Raw genomic sequence first — 17,978 nt, forward strand, 5'->3', positions numbered from 1 at the left:
GTGGCTCATAACAGATGCAGATATGTGTTTGGATGTATCTGTTTCTGTGTGAGCTCGCATTGCTGGGTATTCATGCACTGCTCAGTTCATCTGGCAGTTTTCTGAGTTCGTCCATTGTTTCACATAGATGAAACCACATACAAATAAACAAATGCAAAATCCCATTATGCTCAGATTATTCCCTAAACAGTAGTGTTGGAACAAATTCATGTTGTTAAAACAAACGTTGCAGCAGGACTGAGTGTAATTATTTTTTTTAAAGCCGCGTTTGTATCTATTTTTTGGCTGCTTTCATGCCATGCCCTCCACTATCTAGTTTAGACTGTGAGTATCTTGAAGGTAAGAATCTCACTCCTCTTTGTGTCATCTTATTACCACCTCCCCCTTCCTAGCCCAGTGCCTGGCACACGGAGAGTACTAGTACTTGACATATCATTCAAATTCTATTAATCTAAATAAGAATTTTCAATGCCTCAAGGACAAATATCATACATTTAGGAACATCTTCAGCATCTTTCCTATTTGAAATATCGTAGCTTCAGGATTAAGTGAGGAGCAGACACATGCACAGTGGGCATGCTCTCCTGCCTTGCTCATTCATCAACTACCCTCTTGTCTTTCCCTTAGCTCAGGGAGACTTTCCCCCACCCCAAGCAAATGTCAGTGACTTAGTCAATGGGTTCAGTGTCTGAGCAGAGCCGACTAAGGGGAGCCGAAGCCCGCTAAGGAAACAATGGTCGGTGTTGTTTTTCCCAGTCCTTCTCTGATCCCTCCCCCAGCACAGAAATCCTTCCAGGGTGCCCTCCAGATCAGACTAAGCCCTCACCAGTCCTGTAGACATGCTTTTGCACAGGACCAAGGCAATAAAACCAGTGAAAACAACCGTCTTCTCCCATTGGCCAGGCTCTAATCATTCCTCTCACATTGGGCAAATGGGCAAGGGAAATTTGAGTAGAGAATTTAGCACATGAGGTCATTGAAGCACACTGGAAACACTCAAAGGCATTTAATCTTTAAGTCTTTTCTACATCTATGATTTGCATTGATAAAACAGTAAAAGAAATGAACAAAACAGCTGAATCCAGGAAAATCATTTTATTTTGTTTGCATAATAATACCAAAGTGTTTCTCACTTTTTAAATGTGTGGTTTTGGAGTCTTAAAGACAAGAATACAAATATCCATGTATGTACCATTGCCCTCTACTGGAAAAATTGGGTAATTTTGTTCATAAGTGCCCATCATTTACATAATATTTCAAATAGAGTTTCTATTTGTCTAGCATCATCTTTTCATTTTTCAAAATGTTTTCCCAGTCCCATTTTAATTTATCCTTATAATAATGCTGTGAGGTAACTATACTATTTTCACTCCCATTTTACAGATTAAAAAACTGAGGCAGAGAGGCAAATATATTCAATCAATATACATCCTTTGAAGCAACTCTGTACAAGGCATTTTGTTAGGAAATGTATGAATGAATAAGAGAGTGTTTGCACTCAGGGAGCTTAAGATATGTTACAGATAAGACATATACACAAATAGCTGCAATGAAAACAAAATTGTGAAATGTGAATAAAGGAAGATTTATTAAATGTCCATCATGTGTCAAGTGCTCATGTCACATGTTAAGTTATTTTATCCTCATGACAATCTTTTTGGTATGTATTAGGCACTCTGTTTTACAAAAGGGCAATATTGAGGTTGAATGCTAGTAAGTCACTTTTCAGATGCCCACAACCCAAATGCTATGGGAAATGAGGAGAGAGAGAATTTGTATCTTATATGAATGGAGGAAGGCTTCATGAAGGGGTGGTATTTTAGCTAAATGGGCTTGGAAGATGGGCAAAGAGCAGGTGTCATAAGGAAGGTCTGCTCACAAACAAAGTGTGAGGTTGATATGTGGGTTGATAGGTTATTCAGAGAGCAGAGCTTAGACCGTAAGAAAGGAACTGTTGCTGGTGAAGATCTAGCTGAAGGAAGTCCGCCAGAAGCCAGCGGTCAAGCCAGGGCTGATCCAAATCCCATCCACCATGCAGGGAGGACAGGGCGCCTGTCCTCACTTCAGCCCCTGTGCTCGCAGGAGGTGCAGTGCTGCCTGCGTGTGCAGTGAGGCTGCTGGTTATTAGGCCTGGTTTCTGTCACTTATGGATATGGTCACAGGTCAATGGGAGTCTGGGGTAGGAAGCATGAGCAGGCTGTAGTAGACTGTCATGCTGGGAGTCAGTAAGGAGTGTCGCATACAAGGGGGAATCTGAAAATCATTCACTTTCACATTAGAGGTTGCTGAACTGTGGCACTTTTCTTTCCTTTAACAATCTGCACCAACGGCCTAAAAAAGCAGCATGTAAAAAAAAAAAAAAGAAGAATTGAAGACACCGGAGCCAATGAAACAGGGCTGTCTTTGTCCTTTGAACATGATGACAAGCCTCATTTAGTAGAGTACATAGGTGATTTTTGCCTAGTTTTCCTTCTATGCCTGACAATTCTGCAAGCCTTCAAGAGTAAAGTCTTAGCACCTACCATGTATTCTGTTCCCTGTGGCTTCACAGAGAATCTCAGAGATAGAATAAATGGCAGGGACCACTGAGCATTCTCAGAGCTTATAAGGCCCTGCTACCAAAGGACTAAAGGTTGGGGGGTTGAAAGGAAACCAAAGGAGCAGAAAAACTAAGTCAGCTTACAGAAGTGGGTCTAATCCTTTGTTGTGTGGAGGAAACACTGCTCAGAATTTCTTTTTCCTTCAAAGCCCTTCTATTGCTTTTTCTTCAAGACACTGAGAAATTAAAACAAGAAGGAAAGAAAGAAAGTGCACAGAGAGATAGAGAGCATGAAAGAGAAAGACAGAGGCAGAGAGATGCACAGACTGACGCATAGACAAAATGAACCTGGAGCATCATGACATTGCTTTAACTTTTCCTAAGAGAAGGACCATGTTCATTGACTCAGTTTTGACCCTCAAAACTGAAGTTGCCTTAGACTACACTAAGGTATTGCATTAGTTCTTTATTCCACACGATTATTGAACCTGCAGTGTGCCTCTCTGTCTATTTATTTATCGAGAATATATTAAGTAAATAGCAGGAACTCAGCTAGGAGTAGGGAATACAAAGGTAAATAAACAAGGTCTCTTCCCTTGACTAGCTCAGAGCCCTTTGCCTCTGCAGGTGCCTGCACATACAGGAGGCTTAACATATATTGGCTTGAGTTGCTCTGGTGTTGCCTCATCTTCAGCAGGCCTGAAACCTTGGAACACCAGTTCAGCCACTTTACTGGTATAACTGAAACAACACAATCGCTGGTCAGCTGATATTTTGTGACTCTTTATTGTTCTTCTTAGGATCTAGCTCTGAGCTTTGAGTTTGGGAGAAAGAAACATATGATTGGCATAAAAGACATTAAGGAAAAAAAAAATGTCCGGCTTCCTGCCTCTCTGGCAGAGTCATGAAATGCTTCTTATCTGACAATCACCACTGTCATTGCCATCTCTGCTTTCTCTTTACTACTGGCCAGGCCCATGCGATAAGCACCTCTAAAATGAGATAATATTTTCTCCCAAATATTGACACACTAGCCTTCCTCTCTCTATCCCCACTTGATACCTTGTTTGGAGAGGTATGGACGGAGTGAGGTGGGAGGCAGTTGCAGCTGCATTGTAGCTTCATATCATCAGGAAAGGCAAACTGAAGTCCACGGTATGTTTATCGTTTAAAATAGAAAAATTAACTACCTTGGAGTAACAGTCCTTTCCTTTGGTGTGTTTCACCAAGGTTTTGCCTGGTTTTCATGCAAGTGGACCTTCATTCTTCATGTTGGCTTTGCCTTTGTATTCATGCAAGATGTCAAAGAACGTAGAAGTTACAGGCAAAATGGGCATTTTCTTGTGATTTGAGCAATTAATTAAAAAGTGAATGGAGGAGAACTGGAAAATGGTATACAGCTATACAGCTAAAGCTTCTAGAGTTTTTTTCTCCTTTTAAAAATCCACTGAAAGTTTCCCGAATTTCCCACATTTCCAAACCCTGTACAAAGGCTGATCTCAAAATTCAGTTGGCATCTATTCAACTAGTTCTTCCTGGATTTTGGATTTTAAGGGCCATTTGAAAGAAAACCAAAAATAAAAATCATAAAGAATGGACAGGATTACCATTTCTGAGTTTACTTTTCCAGGAAAAAAAAAAAAGAGTTCAAAAAGTAGCAACAGCTACCCATGGCTGGAGCCATCATTTCCTAAAAGGGTGTTTAGCATCACCAAAGGAAGAGAGAAACAAGTCCATGTTAAAAGGTGATCCCTTCAATTTAATCAGTTTAGATTTATGACAAATGCAGCACCTGCCTCTGAATTCTCGTTTTGAACAGACCAGCGTCATACCATCACAGCCCAGCTCTGGACCAGCCTATGGAATCCCCTGCCCCGAAACACCAGTTCCAGTGATTTACAGACAGTCCAGTGTGGCAAACAAGCCCAGGCAGGCATGCCCAGGTAGAAGCCTGGCTCTTGCTGCAGATGGAACGTTAGATAAGTTATTCTGAACCTTGGTTTCCTCACTTGCAAAATGGAGATGCTGCTGTTTGCCCTGGGAACTGTCATGTGCGTTCGATCAGTTAGTGAGCCCCGTGACAAGATTATCTTCCTTATTTCCTTCCCCTTCTTAATAATAAGCCTCTTTCAGGCCCTGGGATACGTGGCAGGGGGCCTTGTACTTAGGAGGTACTCAATAAAGGTTTGTTGAATTGAATTTGCATGAATATGACCCATAATGCGGTGTTTTATTACAAATCACCTAATTTAGTAATTGCTTCTTCTTGTCTCCTTTATCAAAATCTACACACCTCTTGAGCTTAGGGATAGTATCCTTTTTAACTCTATTGCCCTCCTGCCACAGTACCTGACACAGTGCAGATTTCATCCTAAAGTCTCTATAAATACTTGATAATCAGTCACCGCTGGGAGGCGAACAGCCTGCCCCCCTTTCTCTGGGTGCACTTACTGATCCTAAGACGTGTGTCCATGCACATGTGTGTGTGTGTCTGCACATGTATGCACCCAGTTCATGGGCCTTTTGTTCCTAGAGATCTAGACTCTGCCTTGGGACTCCAGTGACAATTTGAATTTACATCAACAAGGATAATCAGATTGCATTTTTTTGGAAAAGTTTATTTCAAGAGGAATAGCTTGTGTGCCAAGGGCAAGGGTTCACTCTCAAAGTAGACAGCGGTCAGTAGCCCTGCTCACAGTAGCTTCATTTCAGAGGCGAGAGAAATATTACCTCGTATAGGTGACTACAGATTAGCTGCTTGGTGGTGGTGTGATTATCTTGATCTTAAGCATTTTAACTTTGCACTATCCACGCCCATAGAGAATGGAGCAAAATTAAAAGGGCCTGCGGAAATACACATCTAATTTTATATTGCAGCTGTGTTGGTAATTGTAGCTTAACCAGTTTTACTGCTAGTTCTGAAGGAAAGTGAAATTACATCCAATATTAAGATTTTTGGAGAAATGGATACGATATATAAGAGCTTTCCTTGATGAAATAGCTGATACCAAGTATATATATATATATATATATATATATATATATATATATATATATATATATATATGCCTAACAAATAAGTTTTTATTACAGATAATTTGTTCACTAATCAATAACAAAGTAACTAGGGTGAACTATCCAGGAAATTATGTTCTATGTCCCTATTTTATGGGTTAAAAGTATGTCTTTCTCTTTAGTATGTCTTAGGTGGAAGGGTTCATGGAACTCACAGCCAAAATACTTTTTTTAAAAATTGAGATGAAATTCAAGCAACATTAAAGTCACTACTTTAACCATTTCAAAGTGATCCATGCAGTGTCATTTAGTAGCTTCACTATTTTGTGCATGCATTACCTCTATCTAGTACCAAAACATTATCACCCTAGAAGGAAACGCCATACCTACTGGCAGTCCCTCCCCTGCCTCCAACCCCTGGCAAACACTTATCTGCTTTCTGTCCTTATGGATTTGCCTATTCTGAATTTTTCACAGAAATAGAATCATAAAATATGTGACCTTATGTGTCTGGCTTCTTTCATTTAGCATCATGTTTTCAAGGTTCATTTACACTGTAGCATGTATTAGTATTTTATTCTTTTTATGGCTGAATAATATTCCATTGCATGGATACACTACAGATTTTGCAGACCTTTTGAGACTTATAATCTTTATAGTGACTTGGATCCAATCATAACGATCCTAGGAAGTTCTCTGAAAATGATTCCATGATATTGGTGGGCTGAACTTGGTTATTAAGAACAATATATATTTTTTTAAACCATAGCTTGATCAAGGTGTTTTGACCAAACAACTCCATTGATTTATAGTACTTGTGTTGACTAACACAAGGTCCATCAAGTTTTTAAAGGCCCATAGGAAAAGCAACCAAGCTTCTAACACTCAATTCATTGCTCTACATTTACTGAGTGTCTGTTATGTGCTAAGTACAGTTGAATCTGTGTTATTCATCTTGAAGCTTAGCCCTAGTGCCAATTCTTGCTTACCATATGAGGGGATCAAAATGCAAGTACAAAGAAAAACACAAAAAACAATTATAAGTGCAACCACTAAATTAAATCTCATTCTTATTAACTCCTCACTCTGTTCTTGATATTGGGGCCAGAGTCTTTTCAGGGAAATAGCACAGTTTGTCTTCATGAACTAATTGTAGACATGCCCTGAACCAGTCTAATTTGCTATTAACAATTTGTTATGCAGCTTCATCTTCGAATTTATCTAAATGCTTCCTGAGCTTATTTTTACTTTCAGCTAATATAAATAATGGCATAATAAATTCCATATGTTCTCTTACTTTCAGTTAAGAGCTTCCTTTCAAACTTTATTTTCCTCTAAATTTATTATCACAGTATAGGGGGAAAAAGGGTGTCTCTAATCATAATACCACCTTAGTTTCCATCTCTCTCAAACTGAAGCTTTGTAATCTTCAGCGTCTGCTTGGCACTGAAAGTAACAATGACAATATTTTAAAGAAACTTTGCTTTGCAAAATAGCGTAATCTAAATGCTTAATTCTACCATCACAAACAGTGTTAACATCATAGGCCAGTTAAGGGGATGCAGATTGGAGCACAGTATACCTCCTGTCTTGCAGAAGCTATCTAGTTAGCCAGGGTAATATAGTCTAAACTGATACCTGCAAATATTATGTAAAATATTATGGATGGAAACACAGTTGGGAAGAAGAAGGATCAGTGAAAGCTGCAGAATTGAGGAGATGCTTGAGTCTTGAAGGAAGAGGAAGCCTTTTCTAGAAGATTACTGGTGAGATGCATAAAGTGCTAGAGTTAATAACATGGTGTTTGCACTCAAACAGAACTGGATTTAATTTTATGCTGCTTCATAGATGTGAAGTTTAAAAGCATATATATATATATATATATATATATATATATATATATATGCTTTTAAAAATCAAGATTTCTTCTCAAGTAAAGTAAAAATAATGATGTCTTGGTTAAAACGTCTGGTGAGGATCACTTGAAATATTGAGTGTAAGACCTGTAGGGCACAGTGCTTAGCACATCATGAGCATTTGCATGGTAACTATCACCATCAGTGTAGTTCTTGTCTTCATCATCTTCATCTTCATCATTGCTGTCATCATAATGATGATCCAGTCATCATCACTGGGGTTCATTCACGCCATTGTGATGTCATCATAATGATCATCCAGATAGAAATCCAAGCTCTGGTTTCATCCTAAGACATCAGAGTAAGCATGCAGTTAGTTGTTTCTTCTCCTTTCTTTATTCCACAAGGAGCTTATCTAAAACCTTGGTACCACAAATAGTCTCGACACTCTTCACTGGAAGCTGGAGGTCTTGGGGCTAAAGCTACATTGAGAGATACAAGAGGATATCACAAATCAGTGTTGCCCAATGTGTTATCCAGGTATCCCACATCTGAATCACCAAGGGCACTTGTTAAAATTTGGATTCGTAGACCATCACACCCCTCAACCAACTTAATTAAAATTTCTGGGGAGGAGACTTCAAGGGTCTATATTTTATAAGCTACATTTTAACTTGCTCCAGTATGCTCAGGAATCTGTCTGCTGGAGATATCTCCAAAGCCCTGGAGTCCCTTTTTCCTTTCCCCCCAACTTCCTGCTAAGTCCCATTTTTAAACTCATACACTTTCCCTTGAGTACCATCCTGCCCGCACTTACACATTGATTCAAATATTTTCAGTAGGTATTCCATGTGTTTCTCCTGTCTATATATCCAGCTTAGTCCGTATCTCTTTCTGATTCCTCTCTCTGACTCACTGATAGTGTTAATAGGAGTCATAGGACATGCATATTGGGGTAGAAAGGCTGTCTAGCGACCAATCACATGGCCCTACACATCCTCCTTTCTGTTACAGGAGACCATCCACCATTAAAGAATTACAGAATTATGTCCCAATCCTTTCACATGTCGATATTTTACAACAGTCTTGGTGGTTTCTTAGATTGACAAGTTTCAATCTTTAAGTGAGATAAAATGTGCAAAGAAGATACAAGTACAAAATCCAAGGTGTGGCATTTTAATTTGAGGCCTTGGGAGGAAAAGAGGTGTAGTTAAGGGGACTGGAATTCAGGTTCAAGGGATTAGGGTTCACCCGTTGACTCCTACTGTAATTAGCTGTGGAAATGGGACAATTCATTGTGCATTTCCAGGCTTTAGAGTCGCTATTTCTAAACATCAGGACTTGGACCAGGTAGCTTCTAAGATTCACTCCAGTTTTGTCATTCTAAGGACATGTAAGTTTATAATTGCTTCAGAACACTCTGAGCTCTGAATATCACAGTATTATGGTTGAAGGACAGAGCCATGATATGTGGCTTGGAATGACACCTGTGATTTTATGTATTGTGCCATTTGTAATAAATAATATATATTATAATAAATAATTGTGTAATTTGTATATAGTATTGCTAGCTCACTTTATAGTTTATAAAATTTTACCTGCATTTGTGAAACAACCTGCTATGATGTGTAGCCAAGGTAGTGCTGTCTCATTTTCAAATTAAAGAACTGAAGCTAAGGAAGTTACATGACTCATTTCAAGCCATGCTGCTAAGACATGAACACAGATGGATCCACTACTTTTTCCCTCATGCCACACAGCCACTGAGATTTTAACAGAGAAGACAACTTCTCTGTCGGCATAAAGTAAGCTGAACAATGGTGAAGTTAATGCTTCACACCTAGCAGCACCTCCATGAACTAAAGAATCTAATGATGTTAAACAGATGCTACAGCAATGCAAGGCTCTCAGGATGTTGGGCATATCTATTTAGGCTGCTTATTTGTAAGATAAAAATGAAGAGATCTAATCTTAGAACATGAATCTGTAGCTTTCAAAAGATACTCAAATTATTACTGTATGACTTTTTTTTTAATGACACAAATTAAACAAACAAGGAGGAGAAGTGAAGCTTGGAGAAGTTGAATGACTAACCCTGATTCTATACTCTAGGTTTTCTGACTTCTACACCCCAGAACCATTCCACTGCACAGGGTGACCCACTGTCCCAGTTTGTTCAGGAGGGTTTTTCTGGAGTTCTCAGTGCCAAAGCCTGGAAATTCCCAGGCAAATTAAGACACGTTGGTCAACCTACCTCACATTGTCTATATTCTGGCACATATTGTTATAATTCTGATTTCATTACCAGGCAATCAATGGTTAAGTGAACAGGTCTCTAGGATCGCTAAGTGACCCATCTTCTTATCAAGATGAAACAGGAATAATAAGGATAATTGTGTAACCAAGATCTTGATTATGATACTAATCAAAACTTTTGACATAATGTCAATTATCATTAAATACCATTTCCTTACTTACAGCATGTGGGAATCAAGCCAACACTATAATGAACCACCCACGATGGAATGAGGGGATGTTGCTTTTGTTCTGTAAAAGGACCACATAGAATAAACTCTATAGAATTATTTATAAACATTTGTGATAATTTATTTTTTTAAGTTTCGTAAGCTCTTTACGTTTGCTTCTGTGAATCCACAAACAGGAAAGTGTCCACCCGGCACAGGAGTTGATTATAAAACGTAGCCATTTGAAACAATGGTACTCTCTCCAGTCATGAAAAGAAAACAACCGCATAGAATTTTTCTTTTTGTTACTTCTTTTCTGGTACTCCACATAGTTACAAAATGTTTTGAAACTTCCTTCAGACTGTGAATAGATTTTTGTTTGTGGTCTCCCAATTCCAGTATCTTTGGTGAATTTATTCCAGTGCTGAGCTCTTTTTACCCCTGTCGACTTGGATCAAGTCAAATTAGTTCTCATTTCAATATTAACAAAGATTTTGTTTGGCAGCATGGGTGATCTCTGGATATCCCAAGGACATCCTTTTTATCTATAGAATGAATTGCAAGCTCTCTCTGAGAGAATGGCTGACACATTGACAGTATTTACAATTAAACTGAGTCAGGGAACACCAGGTAAAGGGTTTAAAAATCAGGGCATAAGATATATAAGTTAGACAATGGGAAGCACTGTCTGCTTTAATGTTTTGGAAATTCTGGGATTTATTCTTAACTCAAACCAAGGAATCTATTTGAAGGTAATGTATACAACTAGATTGATTTGGGAGTAGTTCTGACCCCATGTTGTAATAAATAATAGAAGTTTGATTAGAAGGCAAACAGTGAAATAGGGTGGGTATGGGATGCTCATTGGAAAAGAAGACAGTGGTAAGGTTTGCAAAGCCTATGTAAGGTCATGAGTCTATTTCTGTTTTGAATCTAGATTCCTAAAGCTGATAGGTGTCTGTAATCCACCTCCTCTCAAAAAGGCTGTTGAATTTCTCAACTCTGGTGTGTTTTGTATGAGGTTGTTCATTGTCTTCTCCTTTCTTAAGACAATATGATATTGACATGGAAAGAACCATGGAAATTGAATTGTTGATTCCCTTATTTTACGGATCAGTATACTAAGGCCCAGAGATGTCAACTGGGAAGTCGCAAAGCTAGCCCAAAATGCAGACTTCTTATCCCCTTGCTCTATTCATTTTAACTCCATTTCTTCTATGTTTAAGAGGCGTTTTCCCTTGCTACTTGTTAGCCTAGTTTTGTAAGTAATCATAGCAGGTTTCTGGGACTAAAAAAGAAATAAACCATCCTCCCCTATGCATTTCCTGTTCTAGGTTGGAGCTCCTGTCAGTGCTTACTTCAGCAGCACTGGAGGTCTCCAGTAGTCCAAGTTCTTGATGCCCCTGAATATGTTTGTATCATTTCATGTGAGCCATGGGGTCATTAGGAAATAAAATGTGTACTCCCAAATTGAAGCAAATAAGGGCTAGGAGGCAGATTGTGTATACAGATATGATTATTTCACAGCGAGAATATTTGAAGGCATAAAAATGAATGCACATAGTTCTGAAAACATTCTCAGAGAGGGATTACAAGAGTATTTGGAGTAATGGAACGCGTTATTGAAATGTGTGCATAATTTCAGAGTGATGGTTTTGAAAGGGTAGCATTTTGTGTTGTAAAGGTGCCAGTATGCATGTTGAAATCTCAAACTACAGTTGCTATATAAGGTAATTTTCATATGTGACAATTCTAGCAGTGATGACTAATTAAAAAGTTTGTGAGATACTCTTTTTTTTTCTTTTTAATCAATACCAATTGGACTTTGATCTGCAATCAGGAAACATAGGCTTTCTAATTGGTCAAATATCTCACTTTGAGATGGAATTATATTCAATCAGATATTCTGAATGGCTGGGATAAATATATTCAATTGAAATAAAACTCAGACAAATAATTTCTTATCAACAATTTATTTGTTAGACAGAAATCTTCTAACTTAGAGTTCAAAAAAAGTGTTTCTCAAAAGTTTCATGGTAGGCACTTGGAGAGTTTGGTGCGGAGCTAGTTTATACTTTACAGGATGTACAGCATGCTTATGTACTAAAAGCCAGAAGGACTCAGACAACTGTGTAGCAACCAGAAATATTCTACACATTTCCAAATACTCCTTGATGGTAGGAAGGGAAATACTGCCTCTGTTTGAAAACTTCTGCTCAAATAAAAATAATATAAATGGTGAAAAAATAAGATGCAGTTTATTATTATTCGACCTAGGAAAAATTACTTATCCCTGGGCCTCAGTTTCTTTATTTGTGTAATGAGAACAATAATCAGAAAAACTTCATAAGATTATTGTTAATGGGATTGTAATTAATGTGATAATTCACATGAAATTGCTAGTGAATCCCCTCATGAATAGTATGCTGTCTATAAGTAATTCATGTCTGTTTCTCTTTTCTATTCCTAGCCTTTAATTTTCTTTTCACTAGAAAGTTTAAGCTTGATTGCCAGACAGCCTGGGCTAATGTCTAGACACAAAGGGCTTAAGAAAGTCAGTTTGGTGATGACACTGTTCCAGATATATTCCATGGTGTCTTTTGCAGATTTGAGCATCTCATTTGGCTGCAAAGTATATGCATAATTCACCTAACAGAATATTTCTTTTTCGGTTGGAAAATAAGTTCAACATGTTGTCTACAAAGTCAAGTTTCCTGTGAATACGTTTTATCAGTTGCAGACTGGCTTGTACCCAGTAATAACCTCCGTGGTATAGAAATAGCCCTCAAATTTGGTCACTGTAAATAACAGCTCTTCATGCAAGGAAAAAAAATAATCAGACTGCAGAGTACCTGTCATTTCCTGAAAATATTGGGCTTCAGGAGAATAGCAGTCTAAAGTAGGCATCCTCCCAAATTCTCACCTATGTTTATTACTTGGAAGTGTTGTGTAAACTGAGTTCTTTTCCCTAGCTCTTCAAATCTGGGTGTGACTCTAAAACACAGTATCATACACTGGAAATCCTGGAAGCCTTTCTTCAGTGTTGTTTAGCTTGTTGTAAATTATTAAACTGAAGTTTCCCAGAAACTCCAGAGTATATGTAACCCTGATGTTGGATTCTTCATCATCTCTTCAAATCTAACTCCATAAAAATGTCCAGATGGAATTCTATACTTCATTCAGTCTTCAGTGTCCCTTGGGAAATGGGAAATGGGCAAAGAAGGGACTGTTCACTACAAGATTCAGTGTTTCCAAAATTCAGTAAATCGGTAAATCCATTTAGGGTTGTTCAAGGTCAGGGAGGTCAACATGAGTAGCATGAATAGCTGGCGAAGTGGATGACAGCAAAAATAATAATGACCGCTCTAACAACACTTATTGATTGCTTATTCAAATGTTCTTGACAAGGTTCTGAGCTCATTAAAATATGAACAATTTAACTCTCACTATGATCCTATGAGAGAGTTACCATTTTATTATTATTATTATTATTATTATTATTATTCTTTTTTTATACATGGTCAGGCACCGGGAATCGAACCCAGATCTCCAGCATGGCAGGTGAGAATTCCGCCACTGAGCCACTGTCTCATGGTCCTATCATTATTATTTATATCTTACAGATGAGGAAACTGAAGCTCAGGAAACTTAAGCAGCTCATCTTATGTCAGGTCACACTGTCAATAAATGAGGCAGCCAGGATTTGAACCCAAGTAGATTGACTCAAGAGGTTATCCCAGAGAAGGGAGAGACTCACTGCCTAGAGGAACAGAAGAGAAGACTTCAAAGAGGAGTTGCCCGTCACGTTATGTCTCAAAATGTAAATGGGTGTTTTCCATCAAGATTTATTTCAGCAAATGTAGACAGAGGGCTTAAGAGTTTAAAATTGGTGACGCTAAGTATGCTATGACATACCCAAAAGAGATTATTTGATGAAGTTTAATATAGGGACTAATTTAATATAGGGACTAATTTAATATAGGGATTAAATTTAAGGAAACCAACAAGGGGTGGTGCAGTACCCAGCAGGGAGCCATTATCACCCCCAGGCCTGAAGGTGAAAAGGGGGAAAAAAAGGGTGCAGCTACCCAGGACCACATAGAGTAGCTGTATGGAAATGGTAATCTGATAGAAACCTTTTATAGAGGGTTGCTGCCAACCCATAGCAACATGGCAGGGGGTGAGCAGGGGAATTACTCCAGTTCCCTTTTTTCCAATCGTCTGAGATCATATCCATGCTGCCTATTGACTGAACCCAGCTAGGGGCCAGAGGGCAAATGACTTCATGGATTCTGTCCCTAATAGTCAGCCTCTCTGGGCACAGAGCAGGGTGGAGATAGTGGACAGTAGATCTGGAGTGGCAAATGGATAACCTCCAGAATAAAACCAAACCAAACAATATATTATGAAGAATTGCAGCATATTTTTGACTGGTTTTGGACAACTTAAATTTTGAGTAATTTCCAAAGGTCAAGTGTGCTGACAGTGGAATACCTAGCTATTTCCCTAGAAAAAGAAGATAATAAAAACATAGTTATATTTGATGGGAATCTGTTCCCAGATGTTTCTGAAATCTGATTCCACACAAATACAGTAGTAATTTAATACTAGCTTATATTGAGCAGGTTCAAAAGCAACTTTTTTCAGTTGCCCCTAATTTAATTAATATTTTCATAATTAGCCAGGAGACTTCCTGAGTGAAGATGAGATACTTGGATACATTCAGTCATTAGTAAATTATCTGGGCACAGAAACAGTCCTATGTTTCTTTCAGGCAGAAAAATAAAATGTTACTTTCATCTGCTTCTAATTCAAAACTAGGCAGAGTGAATTTGGTTCAATGTTATAAAAAAATCACCTTTTGGCGGAGATCATGCATGGAAAAATTCAACCCCAAAGGACAGAATTTTGAAACATAATATGCAAGCAAAAAAGTGGGCTGGGTAAAATGGAAGAAAGAATAGTCTAATCGAAATCTGTAAATAATAAGAACTTATCCATTAAAGTTCATTTTTGCAAATAATCTAAGAAAAGGATTATAGTGCTACCACCAAGGAAGATGGAAGACCTACCCCTATGGAGAAGCTGAGTAGTGTTTGAATAATTGAACTCTTGAATGATAATTATAATAGGTAACATTTGTGTTTGTCTAGATGCTGTAATAAGTATGTTTATTTTGTCCTCTCTTCATTAAGTAACTTTTATAATTAACTTCAGTTTACATATAAGAAAGCAGGTTTGTAGAGATTGAATGACTTTTCCAGGGATCAATAAATGACATTTTAAATAACATTGATGAGCCACAAAATTCAGATCTTTTTGACAAGGCCAGCATATTTGATTTAAGAAAAGTGGGGTGAATAGCAAGGTATCAGAGCAATAGGCATACTGATCTCTAATGATTTAAATTAACTGAATGTAAAGATAGCTGATGGATATAGGGAGGTGGATATAAAGTCTCTCTTCACTTTATTCCTGAATTTTCTTCTTGTGTGTTCTGAGGACTACTCAGTAGACCTCAGAACCACAGGTAGATAGTGGGGCTTTTAAGATAACCATAGATAGGCTGTATTTTCCTATGAAGGATATATTAGCAGCCATGAGTAGTCCAAGGTTGACCTAGAGCTCTGTAGTATCTTACACAAAGGGGTCTCAAGAACTTGGTGCAGTGGGACCTGGGCTTTCCCATAGGTTAACAACATTAAGGTTGGTAAGGCAACTTCTGGGGAAGACGTAGGGAGTTCCAGGACTCAGTCCTTCCACCAGTTATTATATAATAATGAAAACAGCTATTAAACCACCAGAAACTATCTGAAGCAACCATGGAGGCCAGAGGAACGCTGTACAGCATCCAAAGAAGAGTGGGAGGAAGAAACTGACAAATCAGGATGAAGAACTGTAAATTGTTGTTTCTGTGAGAGGCAGCTATGGCACACATTCCCCACTCTTGCAGCAGGCTACTGTGGGATCCAGTTACTGGCTAGCTGCTGGTGACAGAAAGGGACATAAAAATATTCTTCCCCAGGATGTATGGGCATGGCTGATCATTGATCATGGCTTTTGATTAGCCAACTCATATCACTGGGTCCCAGCTCTGAGGGCAGCTACTATTTCCACCCCTCCCTGACAAGTGTGGTAACAGCCATTGTTTCAACCCTCCCTGGAAATTTAAAGATGCAGCACTTCCTCAGGGGTATGGGGCCACTTAGATGAAGGGCTGCATTTGCTGCATAAGCTAGGAAAGCTCAGCTTTGGGGAGCCAGCAGATAAGCTTTTGGCGCCTTTCCTGATCCCCTTCCCAGGGCACCTTGGAGCCAGTCTGCATCCTTTTCATGAGTCTCTGTCCCTGGTTTGGCTGGGAAATACTGACTTGGGAAAGTCCGTCCAGGGGTGACCCACCTCCCAGAATTGCCCTCCAGGTAAAAGCTATCTGAAGCAGCAAAAGGAGTATAAAAATTATAGATATGGACAATCTGGGACAAAGGTCTGCTGGCTTCAAATACCTGAGAGAGGAAGGTCTGTCTCCTGGGAAATAGAGGGGACAACAGAACGCCTATAAATGAGGGAACTCTAAAACAAACAGCCAGCCAAGGACCAGGACAAGACAGAGGCACTGAAAGACAGGGAAAGGCCTGCACATGGCATTCGCCTTGGGCACAGCTTCTTAATAGCAGGGCTAAAGCTCAAAAAGATCTGTCTTAATACAAGCCCGTTACAAAACCAAGAAAAGACAGCCAAGGGAGTAAATCTTAGAGTTACCATTTAAAAATATTAGAATGTACAGTGAGCATCAAAGGAATACAAAACAAACACAGAAAAAATGATAACCCATTCAGAGGAAGAGGGTAAAAATACAGAAAACACCAACAAATAAGATGAGAATGCAAACATACTGAATAAAGCCTCTAAAAATTGTATTAAAAATACTCAAGAAAATTAAGGAAAGTACAGAGAAAGAAGTAAAGGATATACGGAAAACAATGAATAGACAATATGAAAGTCTAAGAAAAGAGATAGAAACTTATAGAAGAAACCAAATAGGACTATTGGAGTTGAAGACCACAGTAATAAAAATAATGTCCTGGAGCATTTGAAGAGCAATTACACGTTCTGCTTATATAATACAGCAGAAAAAAGAATCCGTGAACTTGAAGACAAGACATTTGAAATGAGTCAGGCTGAGGAGCAGAAAGAAAAAAAGAAATATTAAAAATGAAAAGAGCCTAAGACAGCTATGGGATATGTAAAATATACGCATTATGGGAATCCCAGACAGAGAAGAAAAAAAGGGGCAGAGGCATCACCTAAGAAATAATGATAGAGAGCTTCCCAAACTTAGCAGAAAACCTGAATATGCACATCCAAGAAGCTCAGAGAACACCAAACAGGATAAACATGAAGAAAAATACAAGTTCTGTCACATATTGATCATATTGTCAAATGCAAAGGATATGAAGAGAGTTCTGAAAGCTACAAGAGAAAAGCAACCTATTATGTAAAAAGTCACCCCAATCATACCGTGTTCCTATTTCTCATCAGAAATCACGTAAGCAAGAAGGCAGTGGGTTGAAATACTTGAAGTGCTGAAGGAAAGTAACTGTCAGCCAAGAATTTTCTATCCAGCAAGACTCTTTCAAAATGAGAGAGAGCTTTAAACATTTTCAAATAAACAAAATCTGAAGGAGTTTATCACCACTAGATTTGCCTTACAGACAATGCTAAAGGGAGTTTTTCATATTGAAACCAAAGGGCACTAGACAGTGATTCAAAGCAGCATAAAGAAATAAAAACCATTTTGGTAATTATAAATGTCAGTATTATTGTATTGCATTGTATGGTATGTAACTCCCCTAAAATGAAAATTCATAGAAAGCAATGATAAGTCTAGGTTTTGGACAAACAATGCACAAAGATATAATAGGTAGCAAGTACAAAAAAAATGGCGGGGGGATATAAAAAAAGTATATGTACATGCTATTGAAGTTAAGTTGGTATCAAACCAAATATGAGTGCTAAATATTTAGGATGTTAAATTTTAATCCCATGGTAACCACAAGGAAGAGATGAAAAATATATCCAGATAGAAATGAAAAGGCACTCAAT

The 17,978-nt window shown here is 38.3% G+C and overlaps 1 long non-coding RNA gene across 1 annotated transcript; it reads left to right on the forward strand.

Moving 5' to 3' along the window:
* The first annotated feature begins 7,667 nt into the window (after nucleotides 1-7,667).
* On the forward strand, nucleotides 7,668-16,014 carry LOC143682684 (uncharacterized). The gene is made up of 3 exons (XR_013175231.1): nucleotides 7,668-7,771; nucleotides 13,499-13,695; nucleotides 15,680-16,014. It is a non-coding gene; the product is annotated as an uncharacterized LOC143682684 (long non-coding RNA).
* The last annotated feature ends 1,964 nt before the right edge of the window (nucleotides 16,015-17,978 follow it).

The sequence above is a fragment of the Tamandua tetradactyla genome, chromosome 5 (genome assembly GCF_023851605.1).
Source record: "Tamandua tetradactyla isolate mTamTet1 chromosome 5, mTamTet1.pri, whole genome shotgun sequence".
In the NCBI taxonomy this organism is placed as follows: Eukaryota; Metazoa; Chordata; class Mammalia; order Pilosa; family Myrmecophagidae; genus Tamandua; species Tamandua tetradactyla.